The sequence below is a fragment of the Heterodontus francisci genome, chromosome 2, assembly GCF_036365525.1.
Source record: "Heterodontus francisci isolate sHetFra1 chromosome 2, sHetFra1.hap1, whole genome shotgun sequence".
Lineage (NCBI taxonomy): Eukaryota > Metazoa > Chordata > Chondrichthyes > Heterodontiformes > Heterodontidae > Heterodontus > Heterodontus francisci.
The window spans coordinates 173,569,012-173,591,510 of NC_090372.1; the positions used below are offsets into that span (position 1 = coordinate 173,569,012).

Genomic DNA, 22,499 nt, shown 5'->3' on the forward strand with positions numbered 1-22,499 from the left:
CAGAGAAAATGGGTGAGATTCTAAACGAGTACTTTGCATCGGTATTCACCGAGGAGAGGGACATGACGGATGTTGAGGTTAGGAACAGATGTTTGATTACTCTAGGTCAAGTCGGCATAAGGAGGGAGGAAGTGTTGGGTATTCTAAAGGGCATTAAGGTGGACAAATCCCCAGGTCCGGATGGGATCTATCCCAGGTTACTGAGGGAAGCGAGAGAGGAAATAGCTGGGGCCTTAACAGATATCTTTGCAGCATCCTTAAACATGGGTGAGGTCCCGGAGGACTGGAGAATTGCTAATGTTGTCCCCTTGTTTAAGAAGGGTAGCAGGGATAATCCAGGAAATTATAGACCGGTGAGCCTGACGTCAGTGGTAGGGAAGCTGCTGGAGAAGATACTGAGGGATAGGATCTATTCCCATTTGGAAGAAAATGGGCTCATCAGTGATAGGCAACATGGTTTTGTGCAGGGAAGGTCATGTCTAACCAACTTAATAGAATTCTTTGAGGAAGTGACAAAGTTGATTGATGACGGAAGGGCTGTCGATGTCATATACATGGACTTCAGTAAGGCGTTTGATAAGGTTCCCCATGGCAGGCTGATGGAGAAAGTGAAGGCGCTTGGGGTCCAAGGTGTACTAGCTAGATGGATAAAGAACTGGCTGGGCAACAGGAGACAGAGAGTAGCAGTAGAAGGGAGTTTCTCAAAATGGAGACGTGTGACCAGTGGTGTTCCACAGGGATCCGTGCTGGGACCACTGTTGTTTGTGATATACATTAATGATTTGGAGGAAAGTATAGGTGGACTGATTAGCAAATTTGCAGACGACACTAAGATTGGTGGAGTAGCAGATAGTGAAGGGGACTGTCAGAGAATACAGCAGAATATAGATAGATTGGAGAGTTGGGCAGAGAAATGGCAGATGGAGTTCAATCAGGGCAAATGCGAGGTGATGCATTTTGGAAGATCCAATTCAAGAGTGAACTATACAGTAAATGGAAAAGTCCTGGGGAAAATTGATGTCCAGAGAGATTTGGGTGTTCAGGTCCACTGTTCCCTGAAGGTGGCAACGCAGGTAAATAGAGTGGTCAAGAAGGCATACGGCATGCTTTCCTTCATCGGACGGGGCATTGAGTACAAGAGTTGGCAGGTCATGTTACAGTTGTATAGGACTTTGGTTCGGCCACATTTGGAATACTGCGTACAGTTCTGGTCGCCACATTATCAAAAGGATGTGGATGCTTTGGAGAGGGTGCAGAGGAGGTTCACCAGGATGTTGCCTGGTATGGAGGGCGCTAGCTATGAAGAGAGGTTGAGTAGATTAGGATTATTTTCATTAGAAAGACGGAGGTTGAGGGGGGACCTGATTGAGGTGTACAAAATCATGAGAGGTATAGACAGGGTGGATAGCAAGAAGCTTTTTCCCAGAGTGGGGGTTTCAATTACTAGAGGACACGAGTTCAAAGTGAAAGGGGAAAAGTTTAGGGGGGATATGCGTGGAAAGTTCTTTACGCAGAGGGTGGTGGGCACCTGGAACGCATTGCCAGCGGAGGTGGTAGATGCGGGCACGATGGAGTCTTTTAAGATGTATCCAGACAGATACATGAATGGGCAGGAAGAAAAGAGATACAGAAGCTTAGAAAATAGGCGACATGTTTAGAGAGAGGATCTGGATCGGCGCAGGCTTGGAGGGCCGAAGGGCCTGTTCCTGTGCTGTAATTATCTTTGTTCTTTGTTCTCCTGCACTTCCCCTGATGAACTGTCATCTTCCAGGGCCTCACTGTCCTCAAGGTCCACACCTCTCTGGAGGGCCATGTAATGGATAGTGCAGCAGACCACCACAATGGCCCTTGCAGGAGGGTATTGAAGGGTGCCAGCTAATCGGTCCGGGCACCATAATTGCACCTTCAGAAACCTGATGCTTGCTCAATGGCTGGCCTGCTGAGCAGGTGGCATTGGTTGTTTCACCTCTGTGCCTCTGTCTGGGACTCCTGTAGAGGGGTCAGTGGCCATCTCTTCAAGGGATTTCCCTTGTCCCCCTGGATCTATCTATGCACTTTGGGGGAAGGAGTGAAGGACTGAAGCAGCCTGGACTGGCAGAGGATGAAGGAGTCATGGTAACTGCCAGGAAAGCGAGCGCACACATTGATGAAGCCCTTGTTGTGGTCGCAGACCAGTTGGACGTTGAAGGAGTGGAAGCGCTTCCTGCTGATAGATCTCACTGGCCGGCCACTGGGTGCCTTGATGGCTACATGGCGCAAGCGTTGATGCCCTCACCTGGAGGAATCCAGCGATGGAGGCTGACCCCAATGCCCTCTGTGCCTCTATGTCGAAGTGGATGTAGTCCCTGCCCTCCTGAAAATGGCATCTGTGACCTGTCAGATGGCCTGATGAGCTGCCGACTGTGAGATGCCATCTAGGTCTACAGCTGATCCCTGGAACAACTTGGTTGTATAGAGGTTTAGGGCGATGGAGACCTTGACGGCTGCAGCTAAGTCACAGCCATGGGTGCCATGAGTCCTCAGGCCATCGTGGATCAGAGCACACAGGACCAAGAACATCTGCCTGGATAGGCGCAGGCTCCCATGGCTCTGCCGCTCTGTCATTTGGCAGATAGCTGACTCTTGGATGGTAGACCCGATGTCTTGGGTAGCGCTTTCCTCCCCTTGCAGCCCTCTGCTGTGCTCCTCTGGCCTCCTGCTGTCTACAAGTTTGCATCTGCTGAAGCTCATCCTGGCTGTACTGTCCAATGTCAGAGTAGCCTGTTCCTATCTCAACTCCCTCAGCTGGGCTTTGTGCGTTCACCAGGCCTCCCCCTGCCAACCTCAATGATGTCAGTGGCCTCATGTCCCTCTTCGGATTCCTGCCACTCACCACCGAGTAAAGCAAGTCTTGCAGCTGCAGCAGTGGTCACTCTGTGGCACTTTAAAAGCAGCTGAGCTTTTTCTTAGGCTTCTGCTGTATTTTGATTGGCCCTTCCCAGAGCCCTGATGGTCCCCTGCTGTGATTATGACTTGAACACCCTGTCGTGTACCCCCCATGACGTCCATCATGTTCCCAGCCTTTAAACATTAAAACCTGCTGCTGACAAGCCTGTAAATGCGCTTTTCAATGAGCTTAACAGGCTATTAATTGGAGACATGCACCCAACCCGTCCCTTCACTGCCGGTGTCCCTTTACAAATGGCTTTGTGTTCCAAAGGTGGCAGAACCCTGTGCCGACCGCTATGAACCCGATCTTCAAATTGCACTTGCCTCCATACCCGCACTTAGTTAGCTTTAAAAATCCTGCCCCAGGTCTGCATGAAGGCCTGTAAGGTAAGTGTTTTAAACTTTCTTTTCTAGGACCAGGAAGAGCCTCACTAGGAAAGTATGGGCCTCTGCTGCTCTCCACCCTATCACCCCAATCCCACCCGCAGGACTCCATTTTGCACCTTGTAATGTTTGTGTGTTAAATGCGATATCCAATCTTAAGGTCAGCCAGCAATTTTTTAAGAGATGCTAGTACCGGATATCCTGCCGGTGATCTCGGCATACTCCCAGAACATCATGTACTATGCGCTAGGACCACCATCAAACTAGGCCGCAGAACTGACCTTGTATTACGGCGCTGATTATGTGCACTCAGACCACATTATTGGCCACGAAGAGTCAGTGCTATATGTAGCAATTAATAAAGTTGGAAAAGGTACAAAAAAGCAAGGTGTTTGTTGAGTTGGTGTTGAAGGGGCAAGTTAAGACTGACATAAGCAAAAAGGAACAGCATGAAGCAACGTTGGCAATGTGACAATTTTAGGTCCCTCCTTTGGCAAGGATAATTGCAATGTAATGTAGTTTGTACTTCCATGAAAATGATGAAAACTATCTTCATGCCCCAAAGCAACAACCCTGCTCCTACTGATGTTATTTCACCATTCCTTTCTTTTGTGATGAGAATGTTACGCTTGGTCAGACATTTTACAAATTGCCTTCAAATCCATTTAACAGTCGCATTCTTACATAACATTTAATTTCTAATGCATTTCTAGTTGCCTTTTTTAAGCATGAGCACAATGTGATTTTTTTTTTACTTCTATTAAGTCTGCCCCTAGGTAATAGTTTATGGGTTTGAAACCTACTCCGGCAGCACACCATTAAAAGGTGCATTAAGTAAGCCAATGGGTCCAAAAGTCATTTATGTTCACTAAAGGATCTGAACAATTGGTCACAAAGAAGTTACAATTCTACATGCAAATATGTGGATTGCATTACAACAACAACTTGCATTTATATATTGCCTTTAAACAAAGTAAAGCATTCCAAGGCACTTCACAGGAGCATTCTCAAAAAAGAAATTTGACACCAAGCCACAGAAGGAGATAACAACACAGATGATCAAAAGCTTGGTCAAAGAGGTAGGTCTTAAGGAGCTTCTTAAAGGAGGAGAGAGAGGTAGAGAGATGGAGAGATTTAGAGAGGGAATTCCAGAGTTTAGGGCCTCAGCAGCTGAAGGCATGGCCAGCAATGGTGGAGCAACTAAAATCGAGGATACTCAAGAGGCCAAAATTGGAGGAGCACAGATATTTCAGAGCATTGTAGGGCTGGAGGAGGTAACAGAGATAGGAAGGGCCAAGGCCATGGAGGTCTTACAAAGAAACTTCAAGCTTACTGCTGTCTGTGTCTCCATTTCTCATTGCCTTTCTCATGATGTGATCTACAACAAAATTGAGCAAGTTCTGTGACAAGGTGGAGTCCCGACAAATGTTTGCCTTCACTTTACTCCAATCTTGCATTTCTCCTTCAATATTCACAAGACCTTTTTTTCCTGGCGAATCTCTTCTGGTTGCTTTCCCAGCTGCTACATAGAGTTCCAGCAACACACTGACACAGTCCTGCCAACTTGAAAAGTACGTGTTCATGGATTAATAAAATGGTACAGCACAGAAGGAAGCCATTCGGCCCATCAAGCCTGCGCCAGCTATCCAACAAGCTTACTCCCCTACTATCTCCCTATAGCCATGCATTTCTTTTACTTTCAAGTATTTATCCAATTCTCTTTTGAATCTGCTTCTATCACCCTTTCAGGCAATGCATTCCAGATCACAACAACTTGGTGAATAAACATATGTTTCCTCATCTTGACCTCTGGTTCTTTTGTCAATCACCTTCAATCTGTGTCATCCAGTTATTGACCCTTCTGCCAGTGGCAACACTTTCTCCTTATTTAGTCTATCAAAACCATCTATGATTTTTGAACACCTCTATCAAATCTCCTAACCTTCTCTGCCCTTAGGAGAACAACTCCTTGCTTCTTCAGACTCTCCACCCACTGAAATCCCTCATCTTTGATACTATTCTCGCAAATTTCTTCTGCACCCTCTCTAAGGCCTTGACGTCCTTCCTAAACTGTGATGCCCAGAACGGAATATAATACTCCAGATGAGGCCTAACCAGTGTTTTATAAAGGTTTAGCATAACAAAGTTCATGAACCCACCCACAGATCCATCCACACACTAATTATTCTATAGGCATCTGAGTTAGTTTGAAAATCTATTGAAGGAAAGAAACAGCATGTATTTATATTGTGGCTTATCACATCCTCAAGCTATCTGAAAGCATTTCATATCCAATGAATTACTTTTGAATTGCAGTCTGTGCCGTATAGGCAATGGCAGTAACTAATTTACAGCAAGGTCAGCAGCTGAATAAATAACAAAACAATCTGTTTTTGATGATGCTCACTGAAGGATGAATATTGGTCAGGACACTGGAGTAATTCCTTACCTTCTTTGAAAACTGTCACAGAATCTCTTGCATCCGTCTAAACAGTTTCCATTCCAAATGTTGCATCTGTGACAGTGCAGCACTCCCTCAGTAATGCACTGGAGTCTCAGGCTAGATTTGGTACCCAAGTCCTGGAGTGGCTTTTAACCAATCATCTTCTGAGCCTGAGGCAAGAGTGTTGCCAACTAAGTTGTGCTGACACTTCAGACAAAAAGCTTGCATTTATTTACCGCCTTTCAGGACCACTGGACATCTCAAAGCTTTACTGACAATAAAATACTTTTGAAGTCTAGTGACTGTTGTAATAAAAGAAATGTGGCAGTCAATTTGTGTCCAACAGGCTTCCCTGACTCGAGGAACAGCGCCTTGGCTGGAATTTCACATTGGGGCGAAGGCCCCGTCCAGTGGCCAAAAAGTCGGGGTCGAGCCTGCCTCCACCGGGCCTGGAAGCCACACCGTGATTTTACGTGGCCCAGTCCCTTAATTGGCCTCAGGTGGGCCCTCGACCCCTCTGAGGCAGGAATTCCCACCTCCAAGAGCTGCCAACCAATCAGTGGGCTGGCAGCTCTTCAGACCCAGAGCACCACTGGGAGCGGTGACCACTGCTGGTACTGCACCCGGTGAGTGGAGCAGCAATGGATGAAGTCCCAGAATTAAGGTTATTGTGTGAGGCCTCGCCTGAGACAATCGGTGAGGCCTTGGTGAGGCCAGGAGGGTGGTGGGGTCAGTCAAGGGGGGCAGGAGAGGCTCCAGCGGAGGTGCTGTGTGTCATGGAGGGGGACCTCCATGGGGCACAGGGTGCCTGATCAGGAGGGTGGCCCCCCCCTCCCCCCAGCTAGCAAGGCGGCTGCCAGCTTTAACTGGCCGACTTTCTCAGCTGGTGAAGTGGCCATCCGCCACGAGTAATCCAGCGGCGGTGGAAAGATGCCCTTAAGTGGCCATTAATTAGCCACTTGAGGGCCTTAATTGGCCTGGGGCAGGTAGGCCTTTTGTCACCTACCCGTCGCTTGTAAAATCGCAGCAGGGTGGGAAGGTGACGGGAACAACAACCCCACCCTGCACCCTCCCTCGCCTCCAGCCCGCTCCCGGGGACCATGAAATTCTAGGCCTCATCCTTTTGACTGGCGACTGTACAGCCTTCCTGATTCAACATTGAGTTCAACTATTTTGGATCATGAACTCTGCCCTCAATTTGTTTCATTTTTTTTGCTTGTTTGTTTTTATCTGTCTTGTTTCCCTCACTTTGTGTTCGGACAGCAGCTATTTTGCTATTTATTCCTCCTATAATTACACCTTTTGATTCTTTACTTGTCCCATTACCCCTCCCTTTGGCCTTGCAACATGAAATCTTTTTGTCATTTCATTGTCCTGCCCTCCCCCCATCACAAACCTTCCATTTTGTTCTTGTTCCCACCCTCCCCCCTTCTACTTGCTCAAAACCTATTACATTGCTAACTTCTCCCAGTTCTGATGAAAGGTCACAGACCTGAAACTTTGGCTGGAATTTTACATTTGGCAGGAAGTTCTGCCCACTGCCAAAAGGTAGGTGGCGAGCATGCTTCCGCTGGGCCTGGGGAGCCACGCTGAAATTTTACATTTCCTAGGCCCTTAATTGGCCTTGGGCGGGACTTCCACCTCCCTGAGGCAGGAAGTCCCACCCAAACAATGGGCTAGCAACTCTCAGTCCCAGCAGTGCTACTGGGAGCGGTGCCCACTGCTGGGACTGCACACAGCCAACAGAAGCAAGAGGAAAATGGCCCTGGAACAAAGGTAAGTTTTGGGGCCTCGCCGGGGACAATCAGCCAGGCCCCGTTGAAGCAAGGGGGGTCGGTTGAGGGGACAGGGTAAGTGTTGTGCAATGGGGGTGGTTGGGCTGTGGGGGGGGCCTTCCGTGGGGCACAGGGTGCCCGATCAGGATTGCCCCCCCAGGCCGCAACAAGGCCACCAGGCGGTGGGAGAAGGCCCTTAAGTGACAGTTAAAGTGGCAGTTAATTGGCCACTTATGGGCCTTGACTGGCCTGGGGTGGGCGGGCCGTTTCTCGCTGCTGCCGCCTGCGTAAATTTGCAGCAGGTGCGGGAAGACATCGGGAATGGCAACCCCACCTTCCACTCAATTTTACAGCACCCCCCCGCACCCCCCCTCCGCCATCAGCCCGTTCGTGTGGGAGGCTGTAAAATTCCAGCCGTTAATTCTGTTTCTTTCTCCATAGATGCTGCCAGACCTGCTGAATATTTCCAGCATTTTCTGTTTTTACTCCCACAGACAGCAATGTGATATTGATCAGATAGCTGCACAAACCTGTCAGCTGTGACTCAGTTGATAGCCCTCTCACCTCTGAGTTAGAAGGGTTTGAGTTTGAGTCCCATTCCAGGACTTAGCACAAAGATCAGGGCTGACATTCCAGTGCAGTAATAAGAGAGTGGAACATGGCTAGAGGTGCTGTCTTTTGGAAGAGATGTTCAACTGAGTCTCTCTCTGCCCTCTCAGGTGGATATAGAAGATCCCATGGCACTATTTTGAAGAACACAGGGGAATTATCCCCTGTATCCTGGGCAATATTGATCCCTCAATCGTAAAAAAAACCAGATTACCTGGTCATTATCACATTGCTGTTTGTGGGAGCTTGCTGTGTGCAAATTGACTGCCGTGTTTGCGACATTCCAACAGTGACTAGACGTCTAGCAGATCTGCGTCCTCTTTTGAAGCCACATTGGTTCTCCCACAGTCCACTTCCATCATATTCAGAGTATTCTAGCAAACATACTTCCAGACACAGTAAGCCTGTTGGTATCTTTGGAATCCTAACATTCGTTCCTGTCCCCTTTCTTACTGGACAATGCTGGAAATGCTCACTGGGTCAGATAGCAACTGTGGAGCGCGAAACAGAGTTAATGTTTCAGGCTAATGACCTTTCATCAAAATGCTCATGGAAATCAGATGGAATTGTGTGACTGTTATGGTGAAAAGGGCCTCACCTTTTTTAAACCTTTCTCTTTTTGGTGAATTTCTGTGCTTATCAAAGTGAGACATTTTATCCTGCTGTAAAATGAGTGATGTCACATTTTAGGCAAGCACCGTCAGCATCAAACACTCCAGGTCAAATTTAGCAAGGCCAACAGCAGAGGTAAAAACCCTATTCTGTCCTAAGGACATAACTTAGCTCCTTCATTAGGAAAGCAACCTCACCAAAAAAATGGGTGGTGAAATTCTTTGTGTTTGTTTTTCTGAAGAGTTTTATACTGCCTGTGTTGATAAAATGCCTTGAAAATAGATTTTAACACACTTCTAATGATCTCATAAATCCTGTTAGATTTAGAGGGCACAAAATTAGGCTCACTTGTGCCCATTGGTTTGGGGGCCAAAATGGTGTCCAATGATCACACCGAATGCCATCCTGGTGAGGGTATTAGCATGTGCGCAGCTAATGTCTGCCAGAAGTATGCAGATCATTGTGAAATGTGACTTGACGCCAGTGGTATCACTTTGTAGCTCAATGCTCCAGCCAATGCCCTCTTTTAACCTCACACAGCTGAACACGCATTAAGCAGCTCGAAGGATTCCCCCATCAGTGCTATTTAAAGGCATCATCAACTACTTGCGGATTAGTTGCTGGTTGATTTCTTCTAGTTGTTGCTATGATTGTACAAGTGATTGGCCCTTTCTAGAGTTGTTTCCAGTTGCAGAAGTCTGCAGGGAGCGGTGCTGAAGGACTTGGTTTTGACTTCAAGGCTTCTGCATAAACCAGTTGCTCCCAGACATGGATGCACTAGTAGGTATTCCCCTCGGAATGCAAGATGAGTGGGAGAATGAGCAGAGGATCTATGCTAGCAGAAAAAGCCACGAGAAGAGGAAGGCAGGAGAAGGGCTCTCAGCAGGAGACCATATCCACCCCTGGTGTTCAGGGAGAAATTCTCCTGCCTGCACCTCAACAAGGAACAATGTGTGAGACATCAGTGTTTCAATAAGGACGTCCTCACTGAAATCTTTCACCTGCTGCAGCCACGACTGGAACCTCAGAACAAGGCAAGGGCTGAATTGCCAGTGGCTGTGAAGATGATCGTGGCCATTAACATTTATGTGTCTGGCTCCTTGCAGGCTACAGCTGGAGATATTTGCAACTTCTCACAGTCTTCCACCAAGTGTTGCATAAAGGAGGTCATAGAAACATAGAAATATAGAAAATAGGAGCAGGAGTAGGCCATTCGGCTCCTCGAGCCTGCGCTGCCACTCAATACGATCATGGCTGATCGTCCAAACTCAGTAACCTGTTCCCACTTTCTCCCTGTATCCCTTGATTCCTTTAGCCCTAAGAACTATATCTAACTCTTTCTTGAATGTATTTAATGAGGCTGAGGCTCTCTATTCAATGAGGACTAACTACATTCTCCCTCGGCAGAGACAAACAGGCTGGGATTGTAGGCTTGCCCATGGTGCAGGGTGCAATTGACTGCACACAGATAGCTTTGTGAGCATTGCATATCAACACGACCATATACGGAAACCAAAAGGATACCACTCACTCAGCAGCCAGCTGGTGTGTTACCACATGCAGCAAATCATGCAGGTCAATACCCAGTATCCTGGCAGCAGTCACAATGCCTTCATTCTGCATCAGTCCGCTGTGCCAGCTGCATTTGAGCCACCACGCAGTTGAGCAAACCAAAAGGTGACTATACTGGGTGACAAGGGCTATCCGCTAATGACATGGCTATGACTCCGGCACACAACCACTCACACATAGACAGCATGCATACAATGAAATCCATGCAGTCATGAGAAATATGATAGAGCAGACGACTGGTGTGCTGAAACAATGCAACTGCTGCCTGGACCGCGTTGGAAGAACTCTGCAGATCAGGTGTCAAGATTCGTGGTGTTCTGCTAAATGCTGCACAATCTTGTGATCATGAAGGGATAGCCCTTGCCACCAGCTGTACAATGAGCAGCTGTGGAGCAGGAGCATGAAGAGGAGGAGCAGGAGGAGGAAGAGTAAGAAGAAGGAAGGGGCAAATATTCCCTTAGTGCCTGTATTCTGTGTGCCTTTCCCTGTCGTAGTGCTCCTATGCAGTGCTATCTCAGTGGCTGGAGCATGGTTGGTGGAAGCTGTTGACTTTCAGTGGGGAAACTACAGATGGCCTTGAAAGATGACCTTGAGCAGCTGTAGCTGCAGAAGGCCTAGTTTCAGACTGCATCATCTCAGCATGGGTGCAGCCATCTATGCTGGCTGGCTGACAGGCAACATCCAGGGCACTGATGGAGTAGCAGTGGTGGTTGGATGGGCTGAAGGGCCTGTACTGCGCTGTAATGTTCTAATTCTAATTCTAATTCTAATCCTGAGAGAGGGCAGTAGGTTCATGCTCCACGCAGCCACTGCCACTCCCCAAGGCTGGGTATCTGGGTATCTGAAAGGAAAAAGGCACAATGGTGAGGTTATGATGAGGGGAGGGGACAAAGTAAGAGGGGCAAGCTTGCAGCACCTGCAGCTTGTAAATCAGGAGAGAGTGGGTTGTGAGATGGGGGATTAGTTGTGAGGATACCCTCACCTTCGATGGTTTCAGCCCTAGTACTGGCCACGATGTCAGCGATGGCCAGTACAATAATGGCCACCATCGTTTCCTCCATGCGGGTTAGCACATGCAGCTGTGCCTCTCCCTCCCCCCCCACCACCCCCCACCCCACCAACTGGTTAGCTGATGGTGCATCTGGCTCTGCAAGACCATGTCCTGCAAGAGAGAGGGAAGTGTGTCGGGTGTCAGTGAGTGTTGTGTAATCTGTTTGGGTGGTATGGCTGTCAAGGTTGAATAGCTTTCAGTGTGTGTAAGCTGTGGGATATGGGTGGTGTGGGCTTGCAGCAATGCTAAGTGTATTAGGGTGAGATGAAGCTATGAATGTTAGGTAAGTGTCCTGATTGATGGAGATTGCTGATAGATGAGTGTTGGGCATGTGCTGAATTGAGCAGTTGCTGACGTTAGTGCTGAAATTAGTAGGATATATCATTTGAAGATGCATTTACTGCCCTTGACCATTCCTGAAAGGTCATATTACTTTGTGCAGCACTGCATTCAGGTCCTTGGGGCTTGACTCCTGGCATTGATCTACATGGCTATCTGCTCCCACTGCCTTTTCAGTGTGTGTCTGGAAGAGGACCTTTCTCCCCCTCTCCACCTCCTCCAGCAACACCTAAAACCTTGGAATCAGCTCTCTCCCATGTTGTGCCATTCCTCACTTTTTTTCCAGACAGATTCACTTCCCGCATGACTCCCAGCTCCTGCCGCAGCCATAATGTACCTTCCCTTTATCAGGTGCAAGCTAACTTTAAGAAGTGCAGGCTAGCTTTAAGTGGTGCTCAGAAGTTATGAGCTTTTGGGCCCCCTGCTGATGTGTGCAGTCAATGAATAGCACAGTTAGTGCTGGCTGCACACAGAAATTATTGTAATGTGCAGGTAGCATGAAGATGGTGTGCTGGCTGCATTTCAATCAACGGGCAGGGGTTAATTGGGCATCTCGATCCCTGTGCCTTTTCGGAAGCCTTCCAGTTTAGCCCCCAGAGATGCTTTCCAGATTTGTTTCAAAAGCCGCAAAAAAATAATTGGGAACACAGGCCTCTTTGCTAATAAATAGAACGGAATTAAGTAACTGTAATAGCCTATACATTGATAAATAAATGAATGAATATGATTCAGCTAAGAAAAATGATTGGTTTAAGTTGAACCAGTCAAATACATAGCATATTAATATTTTAATATTATAAACAATGCATGTCAGCTTAAAGAATTTGCCTTTAATAGCTGACGCAATAGTATAAGATAGACATCATGGTTGTACCATATTCAGATCACATGCGTAGTCACATGAGTTTCACACAGGAGCTATACAGTTTCCATGAAATATGTGCTGTACAGCAGCTGGACTTAGCTGATGTGCCAGATAATTTTATTTTCTCCACAATTTATATTGCTCCCAAATAATTTATGTTCCGTTAATGTAGCTGGACAGCTCACCCGTTTATAACATGCTTGCATAGTCATAAGCAAGCTATGCAGTCAGTACCATGGGAGTGATTGTCCAGCTTTTACCCAGTGTGTGATACAACTGCTAATGAAGGAGTCACAGGTATTGAGGAGAAGGACCTCATGTTCTGGAAATGATGGATAGATTTTGATTTGGAAGAGTAGGGTTAGAACAGTAAATATAGCACAGGCACTTATCAAAATAGGTCTTTTGGTAAAATAAGAAAGAGTTTAACATGATTAGTGATCAATTACTGAACATATTAAATCTATATGGAGCTATTATTAACAAAGATAATTATACTGGGAGGCATCTTGAGAGCAATTGATTTTATTCAGATCATCAATCATATGCTCACCACCACCTTCTCAAGGGTAATTAGCAATGGGCAATAAATCCTGGCCTTGCCAGCGACGCCCACATCCACGAATGAATAAAAAGAAATGCTGTATGAAATGCAGAGGCATATGACTATAAATCCTAATAAATATTCTGAATGTACATTAGCCATTGGTCAGACCACATTTAGATTAATTGGACTTAGAAATTTGTTTGCACAACGCCTGTTTTTCAGCTGGAAGGGTCTAAAATGGTGTGCGTGTGCTTCGTACATCCCAGAAGTGCAGCACCCGACAGTTGTCCAGGGCATCTTCCTAAAGCATACTCGGGCCCCTTTCAAACCAAACTGGTTTGCGACTGACCACCGTATCCAATTGTAGATGTGAGTGTAGTAATAGAGGACAAGTCTTAAAATAAGAAGCCTCACGTAAAGCTTGGAGATTAGAAGGGCTGTTTTCGACTTCCAGATAAAGCCAGTAATGTATCTGTAGGAAAGTGCTGGATAAATATTTTGTTATGAATTTAATTGAAGGTTGTAATAACCTTCTTTGGCCTCCTTATCTCGAGAGACAATGGGTAAGCACCTGGAGGTGGTCAGTGGTGTGTGGAGCAGCGCCTGGAGTGGCTATAAAGGCCAATTCTAGAGTGACAGGCTCTTCCACAGGTGCTGCAGAAAAATTTGTTTGTCGGGGCTGTTACACAGTTGGCTCTCCCCTTGCGCCTCTGTCTTTTTTCTTGCCAACTGCTAAGTCTCTTCGACTCGCCACACTTTAGCCCCGCCTTTATGGCTGCCCGCCAGCTCTGGCGAACGCTGGCAACTGACTCCCACGACTTGTGATCAATGTCACAGGATTTCATGTCGCGTTTACAGACGTCTTTAAAGTGGAGATATAGACGGCCGGTGGATCTGATACCAGTGGCAAGCTCGCTGTACAATGTGTCCTTGGGGATCCTGCCATCTTCCATGCGGCTCACATGGCCAAGCCATCTCAAGCACTGCTGACTCAGTAGTATGTATAAGCTGGGGATGTTGGCCGCCTCGAGGACTTCTGTGTTGGAGATACGGTCCTGCCACCTGATGGCAAGTATTCTCCGGAGGCAGCGAAGATGGAATGAATTGAGATGTCGCTCTTGGCTGACATACGTTGTCCAGGCCTCGCTGCCATAGAGCAAGGTACTGAGGACACAGGCTTGATACACTCGGACTTTTGTGTTCCGTGTTAGTGCGCCATTTTCCCACACTCTCTTGGCCAGTCTGGACATAGCAGTGGAAGCCTTTCCCATGCGCTTGTTGATTTCTGCAACTAGAGACAGGTTACTGGTGATAGTTGAGCCTAGGTAGGTGAACTCTTGAACCACTTCTAGAGCGTGGTCGCCAATATTGATGGATGGAGCATTTCTGACGCCCTGCCTCATGAGTTTCCTTTTTCTGAGGCTGATGGTTAGGCCAAATTCATTGCAGGCAGCCGCAAACCTGTCGATGAGACTCTGCAGGCACTCTTCAGTGTGAGATGTTAAAGCAGCATCGTCAGCAAAGAGGAGTTCCCTGATGAGGACTTTCCATACTTTGGACTTCGCTCTTAGACGGACAAGGTTGAACAACCTGCCCCCTGATCTTGTGTGGAGGAAAATTCCTTCTTCAGAGGACTTGAACGCATGTGAAAGCAGCAGGGAGAAGAAAATCCCAAAAAGTGTGGGTGCGAGAACACAGCCCTGTTTCACGCCACTCAGGATAGGAAAGGGCTCTGATGAGGAGCCATCATGTTGAATTGTGCCTTTCATATTGTCATGGAATGAGGTGATGATACTTAGTAGCTTTGGTGGGCATCCAATCTTTTCTAGTAGTCTGAAGAGACCATGTCTGCTGACGAGGTCAAAGGCTTTGGTGAGATCAATGAAAGCAATGTAGAGGGGCATCTGTTGTTCACGGCATTTCTCCTGTATCTGACGAAGGGAGAACAGCATGTCAACGGTCGATCTCTCTGCACGAAAGCCACACTGTGCCTCAGGGTAGACGCGCTCGGCCAGCTTCTGGAGCCTGTTTCGAGCGACTCGAGCAAAGACTTTCCATCATATTCCACACACTTTAATTTGAACTAACTGTTTTGAGCTGTTCTAAACTTGGAAAATGACATGCTGAAAAGACAACTTGCCCCAGTTTTTCATCCCTTTTATATTTGCAACAATTTTTTGTGGCATTTCCCATATTTATATTATTCATTTGTAGGATGTGAGCATTGCTGGCAAGCCCAGCATTTGTTGCCCATCTCTAATTGCCTTTGAGAAGGTAGTGGTGAGCCGCATTCTTGAACCACTGCACTCCATCTGGTTTAGGTACACCCACCGTGCTGTTCGGCAGGGGGTTCCAGGACTTTGACCCAACGACAATGAAAGAACAGTGATATGGTTCCAAGTCAGGATGATGTTTGCTTGGAGGAGAACTTGGTGGTGTTCCCATGCATCTGCTGCCCTTATTCTTATAGATGGTAGAGGTCGCAGGTTTGGAAGGTGCTATCGCAGGAGCCTTGGCAAGTTGCTGCAGTGCATCTTGTAGATGGTACACACTGCTGCCACTGTGCTGGTGGTGGAGGGAGTGAATGTTTAACATGGTGGATTGAGCTTCAACCAAGTAGGCTGCTTTGTCCTGGATAGTGTCGAGCTTCTTGAGTGTTGTCGGAGTTGCACTCATCCAGGCAAGTGGGGAGTTTTCCATCACACTCCTTAACTTGTGCCTCGTAGATGATGAATATATATGGAAATAAATGACTCATTTTCTGTAAATCCAAGTGAATGTTTGACTGTTAAGCTGTTAGGGAAATTTCTTTCTGCAGAAAATGCTTTCTGAAATGAAAACATTTTCAGATATGCCAGAGAGAAGACATGTACCCTTTCTGAAATATGCCCCTTATTATTTCAATGCATCCACCTCAGTTGTGATGGGCACAGAGATACAACCCACATTTAGCTGTACGTGCACCAGGAATTGTACAGCTGCATAAACATTTCAAACCTATTATCCATTAACAATGCTCATACTTTAAACATTTATAACATGAGAACTGATGCATTAAAGTAGGGTTGAAGGAAACAACTTGCATTGGCTTAATTCTAATTTTAGTAACTCAAGCCCACTGAAACTGGATTTGAACATCAAACTCCCTTGCATTAATGCATTCTAAATGGGCCACTGAAACAAAAGCTACTACAACTATCTTGATGTTCTGCTGACTTTCTGCCTGGGAGTTTGAATCCCTCCTTTTTTAAGTGAGTTTTTGAAAAAACTTAAAGAATGCTACATTTGACTTTCTTATTACATGATAAAATCTCACCATGCGGAAGCTATCGAAATAGACAATTCCCTCTGCTCTGACCCTTTATTTTACATGCATTTTACACCCTGAATAATTATCTTTTGCATTGACTTCAATGGAAAAGGACTTTGGGCAGGCTGTAAAACCTGCTGCCGGTTCGTTGTTGGCCGTTTTGGGTTTCCTCCCATTTTAACTCGGAGAATGTTAACTCACTGTTCTATCTCCTCCCTGAATACATTTTGACTGTGCTGAGATTTTTAGGGATATACCATGATGTTTTCTTCATTCAATGTATCTTGGATGTTTAGACGCTTATTTAAAATAACGTAAATGAACCCAATTTCTTTCAAGAAGCATGCCATATAGATTTGAGCCGCATAATTCGGCTCCGTAGCTCCGGTATTTTCGATTCTACGGATACCATTTTGGATGCAAAATGACGTCTGTGTCATGCTCACAGATTTGCAGTGCAGCTCACGCCAGACACCATTTTGGTGAGAATGTTAGCACAGGTATTCGGAGCCTGCGCTGGAAGCAGTGTGCAATGCTGATTTGACACCAGCGATGCCATTTTCACCCTCAGCATTTCAGCTAATGCCCTTTCATAACCTCAAACAGCTGAACATTGCTTTCAGCAGCAGGAAGGACTCCCCCTGCCCCCCACACCCCCCCCCCCCCACCACCACCCCCACCCAACAGCGCTATTTAAAATGATCATCAACAACTTTCAGGTTAGTTGTTGATTGATTACTGCTGGCTCTGTCTGAATTTGCAGAAGTGCTGTGAGTTTTCTACTGCTATTTAAAGTTGGTGATGTCTACAGGGAGTGGTGTTGCACATGATGAACGCCTTCACGGGTTCTGCTCAGACCCATGGGTGCAGTAGTTACCATCCCCCTCAGCCTGCAGCATGACAGGGAGATTGAGCAGAAGCAACACAGAGGAGAACAAGCTGCTCGCAGAGAGGAAGGAGTAGGGGGAGCAGGGCTGTCAGCAACAGGCCATATCCACCCAGTGTCTTCCAAGAGCAATTCTCTGTCCACAATTCTCTTACCACAACCTCAGCGAAGAACAATGTGCAGGATGTCTGTAGTTTACAAAGGAAATCTGCCACCTGTTGCAGGCAGGCATGCAGCCTTAGAGCAGGGTGAGGACAGCAGCAGGGCTGTGAAGGTTACCATGGCTATGAACGTCTTCGAGTCGGGATCCTTCCAGGCTGCAGCAGGCGATATTTCTAACATCTCCCAGTTTACCATCCACTGCTATAGAAGGGAGGTATGCCAGGAGAGTGGAGTACATTGCATTCTCTCTGGCCAGAGAGAAGCAAGCAGAGCGTACACACAGCTTCGCCAGGATAGTGGGCTTTCCAGTGGAACAGGGTGTCACTCAATGTTCCTTCTGAATTGCGCTGATGCGTTGTCACTCAGCAATTTGCAATGTACCATGCAGGGAATAAATGGAATGCACACAATATTCCCTTTAAGATGCATGCATGCGTGTCAATCTTAAAGGACCACAAGGTGCAAAAACAGGGCTGTGCACAACAAGGAGAAATTAAAGGGAACATTGGTGCGATTGACTGCGCGCATGTGGCTTTGTGGGTGCCATATCTAAATGTAGCAACTTTTAAAAAAATGATTCTTTCATGGGATATGGGTGTTGCTGGCAAGGCCTGCATTTGTTGCCCATCCCTAATTGCCTTTGACAACTGAGTGGCTTGCTGAATGGCATTTCAGAGGGCAGTTAAGAGTCAACCACATTGCTGTGGGTCTGGAGTCACATGTAGGCCAGACTGGGTACGTACAGCAGATTTCCTTTCCCTAAAAGACATTAGTGAACCAGATGGGTTGCTGCAACAATCAATGATAGTTTCATGGCACCATTACTGAGCATAGCTTTCAATTCCAGATTTTATTAAATTAATTAATTGAATTTAAATTCCACCAGCTACCATGGTGGGATTTGATCCCAGGACATTAGACTGGACCAAAACAAGAAATGCTGGAAATACTCAGCAGGTCTGGCAGTATCTGTGGAAAGAGAAGCAGAGTTAAAGTTTTGGGTCACTCCCTGAGTGCACATGCACTTCATGCAGATGAATGACCAGTATCCTGGCAGTAGTCAAGATGCCTTTGTTCTGCACCAGCTCACTGTACTAACAATATTTGAGACACCACAACAAACCAGAGGCTGGCTACTGGTTGACAATGGCTATCCGCTGATCACCTGGCTCATGACTTCTATCCGCAGCCCATGCACACATGGGCAGCATGTAAATAACGTGCTGCTACACAAAACATAATTGAGCAGACCATTGGGGTACTTAAGCAGTGCTCCCACAGCTTGGATCACTCTGGAGGAGCCCTCCACAATTTTCCAGAGCATGTGGCATGATTCATCATTGTCTGCCGCATCCTGGATAACCTTGCCCTCATGAGATCGATGATCTTGCCAGCAGGTATAGGGCAAGCAGCTGATGAGAAGGAGCAGGAGGAGGAGGAAGGGACAAGGCAACCAACACATCTCCTTAAAATGAAAGCAAAATACTGCGGATGCTGGAAATCTGAAATAAAAACAAGAAATGCAGGAAATACTGTCTTTTTGTGGGATATGTCGAACATTCCTTGTTCCAGTCCTACTCAGGCCCCCTCCCCGAACTCTTTTTCCGGTACATTGATGACTGTATCGGTGCCGTTTCCCGCCCCGAACTGGAAAACGTTATCAACTTTGCTTCCAATTTCCACCCTTCTTTCACCTTTACATGGTCCATCTCTGACACTTCCCTTCCCTTCCTCGCCTTCTCTGTCTCCATCTCTGGGGATAGGCTGTCTACTAATATACATTATAAGCCCACCGACTCCCACAGCTACCTCGACTACACTTTTTCACACCCTGCCTCCTGTAAGGACTCCATTCCATTCTCCCAGTTTCTCCGTCTCCAACGCATCTGCTCTGATGATGCTACCTTCCATGACCATGCTTCTGATATGTCTTCCCTTTACCTCAACTGAGGATTCCCCCACTCTGGTTGCCAGGGCCCTCAACCATGTCCGGCCCATTTCCTGCACCTCCACCCTCACCCCTTCCCCTCCCTCCCAGAACCGTGACAGGGTTCCCCTTGTCCTCACTTTCTACCCCATCAGCCTCCATATCCAAAGGATCATCCTCCGCCATTTCCGCCACCTCCAGCATGATGTCACTGCCAAACGCATCTTCCCCTCCCTTCCCCTGTCAGCATTCCGAAGGGATCATTCCCTCCGTGACACCCTGGTCCACTCCTCCATTACCCCCACCACCTCGTCTCCTTCCCATGACGCCATCCCCTGCAATCGCAGGAGGTGTAATACCTGCCCATTTACCTCTTCTCTCTTGACTATCACAGGCCCCAAACACTCCTTTCAAGTGAAGCAGCGATTTACTTGTACTTCTTTCAATGTAGTATACTGTATTCGCTGCTCACAATGTGGTCTCCTCTACAGTGGGGAGACCAAACGCAGACTGGGTGACCACTTTGCGGAATACCTCCGCTCAGTGTGCAAGCAGGACCCCGAGCTTCTGGTTGCTTGCCATTTCAACACTCTCCCCTGCTCTCATGCTCACATCTCTGTCCTGGGATTGCTGCAGTGTTCCAGTGAACATCAACGCAAGCTCGAGGAACAACATCTCATTTACCGATTAGGCACACTACAGCCTGCCAGACTGAACATTGAGTTCAATAATTTCAGAGCATGACGGGCCCCCATTTTACTTTTATTTTTAGTTATTTTTTTCTTTTCCCTTTTTAAAATATATTTTTAGTGTTTATTTTATTTTATTTCATCATAGTTTGTTCAGTTTGCTTACCCACTGTTTTTTTCATGTTTGTACTTGCGGCTGTTCAATTTCCAGTCCGTTAACGCCCTATCTGTACTAATGCTTTGTCTTTCAACACACCATTAACATATTGTTTGCCTTAGCTCCACGACCTTCGGGTCAGCTATTCTGTGACCTTGTCCTATTTACACCTCCTTAGTTATCTCTTGCCCCACCCCCCCTTTACTTGCTTATAACCTTTTACATTTCAAATATTTGCCAGTTCTGAAGAAGGGTCACTGACCTGAAATGTTAACTCTGCTTCTCTCTCCACAGATGCTGCCAGACCTGCTGAGTCTTTCCAGCATTTCTTGTTTTTACAGCACATTTCCTTTCTGGCCAGACTGACCATGGTTGACTCATCTGACTGCGGTACCAGTGAGCAAAATCCCAATTCCCCATTCCCCATTCAACCTTCCCTTTTTACTGACCATCACAGCATTCTCTTGGCCACAAAGCTGAAATAAAAGGCACCACAAAACAACCATTCCAAATCAACTTCATCAAACAAACCATCAATATTCCATGTTGGGCGGCACAGTGGCGCAGTGGTTAGCACCGCAGCCTCACAGCTCCAGCGACCCGGGTTCAATTCTGGGTACTGCCTGTGTGGAGTTTGCAAGTTCTCCCTGTGTCTGCGTGGGTTTCCTCTGGGTGCTCTGGTTTCCTCCCACATGCCAAAGACTTGCTGGTTGATAGGTTAATTGGCCATTATAAATTACCCCTAGTATAGGTAGTTGGTAGGGAAATATAGGGACAGGTGGGGATGTGGTAGTAATGTAGGATTAGTATAAAATGGGTGGTTGATGGTCGGCACAGACTCGGTGGGCCGAAGGGCCTGTTTCAGTGCTGTATCTCTAAAACTAAAAACTAAAACCAATAATCCTCGTTCGTTGCCTTGCTGATGCCTTTGCTTTTCCTAGTGCTTCTACTCTGTGCTACCTCAGTGGCTGCAGCATGGCTGGCAGAAGGCTGATCACTTTCAGTGGGGGAGACTGCAGATGGCCTTGCAGGAAGACCTCACTTGGCTATGGCCCTAGAAGGCCCAGCTTCAAGCTACATGAACGTGGCATGGGCAGCAGCTGTCAGGCAACAGCAAGGGTTTTGGCGAAGTTTCAGTGGTGGGCGCACGAATGCTGCCTCCCTGAGAGAGCACAACAGGTTCATGCTCCATGGAGCCACTGCGTCTTCCCCGGAGCAGCGCCTCAACAACCCAGTAATCTGTTGGAGGACAAATTGCTGGACTGCTGTGACATCCTGCAAGCTCCCTTTGAACAGTGGTATCTGCAGCCATGATGGCACAGTTTGAACTTGTGTGGCAATAAACTGAGATTACAGGACTTCAGCCTGAGCTTCAGAAAGTGGGTGGCTGCTGCTTGTCCGGCAATGGAAGCTGAGGCATCGGCCATCAGATGCTGCGTCGTGGTTAAGTTCGCAAATGTTCTCATGGAGTTGGCCACCACTATCTGGCTGAAAAGAATGGGCTCCAGACTCTGCGCAAAGCCCTGTGTTAAGTTGATGCCAGATTTCTCCATGCTCCTTTACAGTGACCACAGGCTTTCTGTCAATCCTGCCAATACACCAAGCATTTCTATGCATGCCCATCAGCCTTTATCTATACAGCGCCATACCGACGTCTTCATCTGAATCCTTTGCAACAGAACACATGTGCAACCTGATCCTCCGGCAAGCTGGCACCCACGCAACCTTTCCCCCTGGCCTGGCTTCAGCCCACTCATGCCCAGTGACACACCACATGGAGATTCTGCCTCTATACTACACTCTTAAGTATGCGCACTGTCAGTAGCTGAGTTGATGGCTGTGACTGTGAAATCGAGTGATGGTGTTTCATCGTCAGTTTCTTCTTCCTCTTGCACTTCACACTCCTGCACCACTGCCTGGTCTGGTGGCAACCCTTGGGTATCTGAAAGGAGAAACCCACAAGGATAGAGTTGCAGTGAAGGAAGAGGGGGAAAGCAAGAGATGCATGCTTACACCATCTGCAGCTTGTAAATCAGAAGAGATTGTGGGTGGTGGGATGTGAGAAGGAGGATTAGGTAGGAACATACCATCATTTTCAATCTTTTCAGCCCTGCCTCTAGCCACAGCTTCGGTCACTGGCAGTCCAACGATGGCAAGCACCCTCTCCTCCATCGGGATAAGGACATGCAACCATGCCTGTCTTCAGATATGCAACATCTTGTCATGCAAGAGAGAGGGAAGTG

General features: G+C 47.1%; 1 protein-coding gene across 1 annotated transcript in view; it reads left to right on the plus strand.

Moving 5' to 3' along the window:
- Positions 1-22,499, plus strand: part of gpr158a (G protein-coupled receptor 158a) — a 723,773-nt gene that overhangs the window by 436,287 nt on the left and 264,987 nt on the right. The window lies entirely within an intron of this gene.